The 8,746-nt window shown below is 45.9% G+C and overlaps 1 long non-coding RNA gene across 3 annotated transcripts in view; it reads right to left on the reverse strand.

Annotated features, from left to right (window-relative positions):
- Positions 1-818: 818 nt before the first annotated feature.
- Positions 819-8,746, reverse strand: part of LOC108540266 (uncharacterized) — a 36,005-nt gene continuing 28,077 nt past the window's right edge. For 2 of the 3 annotated variants that reach the window (XR_001888626.1, XR_001888628.1), the window contains 2 exons: positions 1,707-1,917; positions 819-1,002 (listed from right to left, as the gene is read on the reverse strand). This is a non-coding gene — a long non-coding RNA (uncharacterized LOC108540266). The remainder of the gene's footprint in view (positions 1,003-1,706; positions 1,918-8,746) is intronic. The other variant, XR_001888627.1, reaches the window with a different exon arrangement.

The raw sequence follows: 8,746 nt of genomic DNA on the forward strand, positions 1-8,746 counted from the left end.
AAAAAAAAAAAAAAAAAAAAAAACAACAACTATAAATATTCAAAAACATTTTTATTATGTAAAAATGTCCTCTTTAAAACCGAACAGCTGGTGAATCTCCCAGTGCTTTTTGAGGAAGGATAGCAGTATTAGGAGGGTCAGGCTCACAGTGAATTCTCTCAGGGCTTGGTTCTATCAGCTATGATTGGGTCACTGCAATCCAGCCTGGGCGACAGAGTGAGACCCTGTCTCAAAAAAACAAAATTTCCAATCTGTGTTTTTTTTTTTTTTTTTTAGACAGAGTTTTACTCTTGTTGCCCAGGCTGGAGAGCAATGGTACAATCTCGGCTCCCCACAACCTCTGCCTCCCGGGTTCAAGCGATTCTTCTGCCTTAGCATCCCAAGTAGCTGGGATGACAGGCATGCACCACCATGCCTGGCTAATTTTGTACTTTTAGTAGAGACAGGGTTTCTCCATGTTGGTCAGGCTGGTCTCAAAGTCCCTACCTCAGGTGATTTGCCCGCCTGGGCTTCCCAAACTGCTGGGATTACAGGTGTGAGCCACCATGCCCAGCCCTGATTTTAATTTGTATTTCTTTGATTAGTAATCCTATCTTTTCATTCTTTACTGGCTAAGAGTTTAAATCCCTGCTCTGCTATGACTCTGTGTGACTTTGGAGAGACTACTTGACTTCCATGTGCCTCAATTTCCTCATCTGTGAAGTTCCTCTCTAAAGAAATTGACCAGCTTCAAAGACGTACAGACTCTGACATGGCAGGACGGGCTCTAATGAAATTCCTGTATCCTTACCCACAAATCACAAAGCTTCTAGTCAGTGTTTTAGTACCTCCCATTCTTGTTCAATAAATTACCACATGCTGGACATGGCCGGCTAGGGGCTGTGGCTCCAGAGATGCTTGAGGGAAGGTCAGTCACCACCTGTCCATCTGCTCCCAGCATTCAAAATTTGGTTCACTTCTCTCTCCTGCTGCTTTCTCCTCTTTCATTCTTTTGTCCTGTGGCTGCATGAGATACACACATATATAATGTTCACTGCTGTATTAGCAGGGCTCCAGAAGGAACAGAGATGAATGCAAATGTTCCACCCACTATGTCTAACCAGAGGCCAGAGCGACATTCTAAGGGACTGAGTGTGACTCTGTTCCTCTAATGCTCAGCCCCTTCCGTGGTTCTCTGTGCCTTAGGGTCAAGTCCAAACTCCTCAGCACAGCCTGCCCAGGCCCCTCCAACACTCCCCCCTCATCTCTTGCCACCATCACCCTCCTAGGGTTCAGTCACTCCAAACCCCACTGCCCACTTCTGCACGCCCCTCCCACCCACGTTCCTCCCCACTTTTGCTTATGCTGTCCTCCGTAAGTGGGTGCTCAAGGCACAGCTCGCAAGCCACCTCTTCTGGGAGCCCAAAGGATTGGATTGCCTTTCTCTTTTCTCCCACAGCACTTTGTCATATATGTGCTATAGCCCTGAATGATGATGATTGTCACATGCACTCCAGGCAGGGACGTGGGACTCTCTTGGACATTGCCTGGGCCTGTAGTGGGCTCTCAGTAGATGTCAGTTCAGTGGATGGGTAGGCAGGGAATAAACAGTAAAGAGAGTGACATTGTTTTAGCATTCTGTGACTCCCACCACCGGTTGGTTGGATGGCTGGTTAACATTAGCTAGAAATGTTTAAGATAGTAATTTTAAACCTTAGTCCACTTACCAGTAGCCTAAGCAACATAAATGGCTACAGATCCTCGTAGAGGTGTTGCCATGCACCTTGGCTCCGTCGGAAGGCCAGCAACACAGTAACAGGGAATGCAGAGACGTGGAAGGGCTGTTTCCAGAGACAGTGTGGAGTGGTGGATCCAGATACCACCTGATGCCAGGGAAACACTTGGGCCTTTTCTTGGTACCAGTGAACAGGTGCCCTGCTGGGAACATAAACACAATCTTCTGGACTTCCAAACCAAACATAACAGAGACAGGGCGGCAGAGGATGAACTTGGACAGGCCCCAAGCAGGCAGGCCCTGGCTTCCTTAGACTTCCCCTGTGACTGTCAAATGTATTAAAATACGTGATATGTTCTCTTCTTGCAGGAAGGTCAACTTGGGAAGTGGACCAGGGTCCCAGTAAGGAGCTGGGCTTCTCTGTGGATGCTGTATGGCCTAATTCCCCCAGTCCAGCAGTGCTTCTCCGGGTGGCCAGGTGCTCTTGGACTGGGCTAGAGGGCCTGCAGCAAAAACTAGAACTTAGTTGTTATTATTCCAGGCTTCATTCAGACTTCCCCTAATGACTCAACCAACTGCAGGAGAGCTGAACTGAAGGGTCTGAAATTCTGGTTGGGTTTCAGTTAGTGGCTAAGGGGAAAATTGAATCCAGGGGAAATGTCCCCCTTGAAACCCCTTAGGAAAGTAAGCTAAATGCATCAATGACACAAGTTCCCTGTAAGTCACAGACTTCCACACTCCCTATAAAGAGGCCTGGACTCACATTCAGGCTCTGCCACTCACATGACTTGTGAGAGTTTCTTATCAAATGGGAATAATAATGTCTACTTCCTATGATTACTCTAGAGACTAAATTTAGATAAAATATGGGGAAATATAGTACGTAATAAGCACTCAAGGCCAGGAGTGGTGGCTCACGCCTGTAATCCCAACACTTTGGAGGCCAAGGGGAGTGCATTGCTTAAGCCCAGGAGTTTGAGCCTAGGCTGGGCAACATGGTAAGGCCCCTCCCCCAAAATAAATAAAATAAAAGAAGTAGGGGGCCAGGTGCAGTGGCTCACGCTTGTAATCCCAGCACTTTGGGAGGCCAAGGTGGGCAGATGACCTGAGGTCAGGAGTTTGAGACCAGCCTAGTCAACATGCTAAAACTCCATCTCTACTGAAAATACAAAAAAATTAGCCAGATGTGGTGGCACATGCCTGTAATCCCACCTACTCAGGAGGCTGAGGCACAAGAATCGCTTGAACCCAGGAGATAGAGGTTGCGGTGGGCCAAGATGGTGCCAATATACTCCAGCCTGGGTAGCAGAGCGAGACTCAGTCTCAAAAAAAAAAAAAAAAAAAGAAGTGGGAGTTGAATTTGTTTTTTTTTTTTTGAGACAGGGTCTCGGTTCTATTGCCCAGGCTGGAGTTCAGTGGCATGATCATGACTCAGCCACACACTACTATGTCCGGCTAATTTTAAGAAAAATGTTTTGTAGAGGCCGGGTGCATTGGTTCACACCATAATCCCAGCATTTTGGAAGGCTGAAGCAGATGGATTGCTTGAGTCCAGGAGTTTGAGATGAGCCTGGGCGACATGGCAAAACCCTATCTCGGCTGGGCATGGTGGCTCACGCCTGTAATCCCAGATTACAGGGATTACTGTACATTGGGAGGCCGAGGCGGATGGGTCACCTGAGGAGGTCAGGAGTTCGAGGCCAGTCTGGCCAACATGGTGAAACCCTGTCTCTACTGAAATACAAAAAATTAGCCGGGTGTGGCGGTAGATGCTTGTAATCCCAGATACCCGGGAGGCAGAGGCAGAAGAATTGCTCGAACCTAGGAGGCAAAGGTTGCAGTGAGCCGAGATCGCACCATTGCACTCCAGCCTGGGCAACAAGAGCAAAACTCCATCTCCAAACAAAAACAAAAACCCATCTCTACAAAACAATATAAAAATTAGCCAGGTGTGGCAGTGTGCGCCTGTAGTTCCAGCTAGTTGGGAGCCTGAGGGAGGAGACTAGCTTGAACCTGGGAGGTGGAGGTTGCAGTGAGCTGAGTTCACACTATGGGAGGTGGAGGTTGCAGTGAGCTGAGACTGCACCATTGCACTCTGTCCTGGGTGACAGATTGAGATTCTGTCTCAAAAAAAACAAAAACAAAAACAAACTGTTAATGTGGGTTTGATAGTTAGATGATTCTCATCAGCAGCCTTGTTCCAAACAACCTCTTAGGAGCCAATGATTGTGACCATGAATGGAATTGGTTTTTTAAAAAATTATAGACATATAACAGCTATACATATTTTGGGGGTACATGTGATATATTTTTTTTGAGACGGAGTCTCATTCACTCTGTTGGCCAGGCTGGAGTGCAATGGCATGATCTTGGCTCACTGCAACCTCTGCCTCCTGGATGCAAGCAATTCTCCTGCCTCAGCCTCCCGAGTAACTGGGATTACAGCATGTGCCACCATGCCCAGCTAATCTTTTTTGTATTTTTAGTAGAGACGAGGTTTCACCATGTTGGCCAGGCTGGTCTCAAACTCCTGACCTCAAGTGATCCGCCCACCTCAGCCTCTCAAAGTGCTGGGATTACAGGTGTGAACCACTGCGCCTGGCCTACACGTGATATTTTGATGCATGTATGTAATGTGCAATGATCAAATCAGGGTAATTGGGATATCCATCACCTCAAACATTTTTCTTTGTGCTGAGAACATGACAGTTCCTGTCTTGTAACTATTTTGAGACATATAAATTATTAACTGATTTATCTTCTGTACTCTTGAATACTAGAACTTATTCCTTCTAACTGTATTTTTTTTTTTTTTTTTGAGACAGAGTCTCGCTCTGTTGCCCAGGCTAGAGTGCAATGGCACGATCTCCGCTCACTGCAAGCTCCACCGCCTCCCAGGTTCACGCCATTCTCCTGCCTCAGCCTCCCTAGAAGCTGAGACTACAGGCGCCCGCCACCGCGCCCGGCTAATTTTTTTGTAATTTTGGTAGAGACGGGGTTTCACTGTGTTCGCCAGGACCGTCTCGATCTCCTGACCTCGTGATCCGCCCACCTCGGCCTCCCAAAGTGCTGGGATTACAGGCGTGAGCCACCGCGCCCGGCCTCTAACTGTATTTTTATACCCATTAACCAACTTCGACTCATCTTTCCCTCTCCTTTCCCTTTTTAGCCTCTGATAACCAACATTCTACTCTCTACCTCTTTTTTAGCTCCCGCATGGGAGTGAGAACATGTGGCATTTGTCTTCCTGTACCTGGTTTATTTCACTTAGTATAATGACCTCCCATCCATCCATGTTGCTGCAAATGACAAGATTTCATTCTTGGCTTGGCGCAGTGGCTCACACCTGTAATCCCAGCACTTTGGGAGGCCAAGGCGGGCAGATCATGAGGTCAGGAAATCAAGACCGTACTGGCTAACATGGTGAAATCTCGTCTCTACTAAAAATACAAAAAAAAAAAAAGCTGTTGAAATGTTCAGGCAAAGGAGGGGAAAGTTCCATGAAAGTAGGTGCCTGTAATGTGGTTCATTTACCTTTACATCGTGTATTGGGAGAGCCTGGCTTTTCCAGCTCTTTGTTCAGAAACAGCTCTCTCAATCAATGGTTCTTGACCTCTAAAAGCATCTGTCCACAAAACTATTCATTTACTCCTGGAAGTTTTTCACTATTTTCATAAAATGGATATCAAAATCAATTTTTTGATCAAAGTATTTTGTTAGCTTTTGACTTTCAGTGAGCAGGGAAGAGCCATCATTTAATCAAGAACCTTTTGTTCTGTCAGCTAATATCAAGTAGGGAGCGTCTTTAAAAAGAAATCCTGATTATACAATCATGAATAATCATGACGAAGATGAAAAGAGGGAAGTAGTAATGGAAACCAGTGTGCCCGCCTGAGCTCCCTGTTGAGCTAATTTTTTTTTTTTTTTTTTTTTGAGACAGAGTCTCGCTCTGTCGCCCAGGCTGGAGTGCAGTGGCACACCTTGGCTCACTGCAACCTCCGCCTCCCTGGTTCAAGCGATTCTTCTCCCTCAGCCTCCCGAGTAGCTGTGATTACAGGCAACTGCCACCACGCCCAGCTAAGTTTTGTATTTTTAGTAGAGATGGGATTTCCCCATGTTGGCCAGGCTGGTCTTGAACTCCTGATCTCGGGTGATCTGCCCACCCTGGCCTCCCAAAGTGCAGGGATTACAGGCGTGAGCCATTGTGCCTGCCCTGTTGAGCTAATGTTTTGAGAGGATGGACAAAATATAGATGAAGCGAAGTATAATCAGACATGGATCCTGAAGAATGACACAATCCTGAAAAATACTGTCAGGAGGACTGTGCTGTAATCTGCCAGAAATTCTAAGGAAAATAAAAAAGGTCTTTAAAGTTATTCTTAGGGCAAGAAGAACAAAGAAAGCATAGATCTACTGCTTAAGGGATGATATAGACTGATACTGAGAGAAGGCAGAAATACTCAAACTTTATAGACAGAAGAACTGTTGTCAATGACAATAATTTTAGCTAAGCCTATGGCCAGTTCCTCTTGATATCCTGAGCCTTTTAAGGAGGCGAGGGTGGGGAGTCTGGAAGCAGTGGTGCCCCAACACAGGCCTGCTGCACATCTAGGGGATTCCTCTCACCACTTCCCTCTGTTGGAATCCCTGTTTCCTAGATCTCATGCTTGCTTCTTTCTTGGTTTAGCCTGTTTTTTTTTTTTTTTTTTTCTTCTTTTTTCTTTTTTGAGATGTAGTGTCGCTCTATTGCCAGGCTGGAGTGCAGTGGCACAATCTTGGCTCACTGCAACCCCTGCCTCCTGGGTTCAAGCAATTATCCTGCCTCAGCCTCCCAAGTAGCAGGACTACAGGTGTACACCACCATGCCCAGCTCCTTTTTAAATTTTTAGTAGAGACGGAGTTTCACCATGTTGGCCAGGATGGTCTCAATCTCTTGACCTTGTGATCCGCCTGCCTCAGCCTCCCAAAGTGCTGGGATTACAGGCGTGAGCCCGGCCTAGCCCCTGGTTTTGCAGAAGCACATTTTCCACAAGCACAGAGGATATGTAGGGGATATGACAAGTACTAGCAAGGATGCTGGTGGGTGTGCCAGCTGGTGCGGCTGTTCTAGAGAGTCACCTAGCAGTTTCAATCAAATGAAGAATATGTGAACCCTCTGTCCCACCAATCCTGTTCCTGAGCACAGACCCAAGGGAAGTTACGATATGGATCCATAAGAGGGCATGTATGAAGATGCTCACTGTAATACTGTTTGTGTCTTTGTGTGTATAAAGGCTTCTGATTTCTGTAATTGTATACCCTATCATTTCACTGAATTCTCTCTTTAAATATATATATATATTTTTTAGAATTGGGGCCTTGAAGCCCAGGTGCAATGGCTCACACCTGTAATACCAGCATTTTGGGAGGCCAAAACAGGAGGATCACTTGAGACCATTTTGAGACCAACCTGGGCAACATGGAGAGACCATGTCTCTACAAAAAATTTAGAAAATTAGCTAAGTGTGGTGGCACGTACCTGTGGACGAAGCTACTTGGGAGGCTGAGGTGGGAGGACAGCTTGAAACTGGGAGGTTGAGGCTGTAGTGAGCCATAATCAGGTTGGGGCTGCAGTGAGCCATAATCTGCCATTGCTCTACAGCCTAGGCAACAGAGTGGGACCTTGTCTTCAAAAACAAAAACAAACAAACAAAAAAAAGGGGTCTTGCTGGACTCGGACTCCTGGACTCAACCAATTCTCATACCTCGAGCTGGGACTACAGCCTTGTACCATGGTGCCTAGCTTTGAATTCTGTTTAAAAAATTTCTTTTATTAATAGCAGTTTTTTAGTTGATTTTCTTGGGCCGTGTAAATATTGATCCTATCATTGACAAATAGTAAAACTTTTACCTTCTCTTTTCTAATTTTTACACATCTAATTTATAACTTTTTTTTTTCTTTTTTTTGAGATGGAGTCTTGCTCTTGTCGTCCATGCTGGAGTGCAATGGCGCGATCTTGGCTTACTGCAACCTCCACCTCCGGGGTTCAAACTGTTCTCCTGTCTCAGCCTCTGGAGTTGCTGGGACTACAGGCGCCCGCCACCACGCCCAGCAAATTTTTTGTATTTTTAGTAGAAACAGGGTTTCACCAAGTTGGCCAGGTTGGTCTTGAACTCCTGACCTGATGATCCACCCACCTCAGCCTCCCAAAGTGCTGGGATTACAAGTGTGAGCCACTGCGCCCGGCCCCTAATTTATAACTCTTATCTGATTGCTTTGGCTAATACCTTCAATACACTGTTGAACAGTAGTGTAGATAGTGGACATTCTCTTCCTGACTTTAGTAGGGCTATGTGGATTGCATTTCATTTATTTTAATTTTTATTGGACAGCTGAAATTTTTAACTTTTTAAATTAAGGTATAATTTACATAAAGTGCTAAATCCTAAGTGTAATACTTGACACACTTTTACAAAGGCAACACCCAGCTCAAGATGCAGACTTTCCAGCACCCCAAAGACTCCCTGTTTCTTCCCTATCAATATCTCCCTCAAAGATAACCAACATTCTGACACCATTGATTAGTTTTGTCCATTTCTGAACTTCATACAGATGGAATTACACAATATGTACTCTTGTGTCTGGTTACGTCCACTCAGCATTAGGTCTGTGGGATTCACCCATGTTGTATGTAACAGTAGTTCCGAGTTGAATATCCCTGATATGGTTTGGCTGTGTCCTCACCCAAATCTCATCTTGAATTGTAACTCCCACAATTCCTACATGTTGTGGGAGGGAGCTGTTGGGAGGTAACTGAATCATGGGGGTGGGTCTTTCCTGTGCTTTTCTCAAGATAGTGAATAAGGTTCACAAGATCTGATGGTTTTAAAAATGGGAGTTTCGGCCGGGCGCAGTGGCTCAAGCCTGTAATCCCAGCACTTTGGGAGGCCGAGATGGGCGGATCACGAGGTCAGGAGATCGAGACCATCCTGGTCTACACGGTGAAACCCCGTCTCTACTAAAAAATACAAAAAACTAGCCGGGCAAGGTGG

The sequence above is a fragment of the Rhinopithecus bieti genome, unplaced genomic scaffold (assembly GCF_001698545.2).
Source record: "Rhinopithecus bieti isolate Rb0 unplaced genomic scaffold, ASM169854v2 scaffold_19355, whole genome shotgun sequence".
NCBI classification, from domain to species: Eukaryota; Metazoa; Chordata; class Mammalia; order Primates; family Cercopithecidae; genus Rhinopithecus; species Rhinopithecus bieti.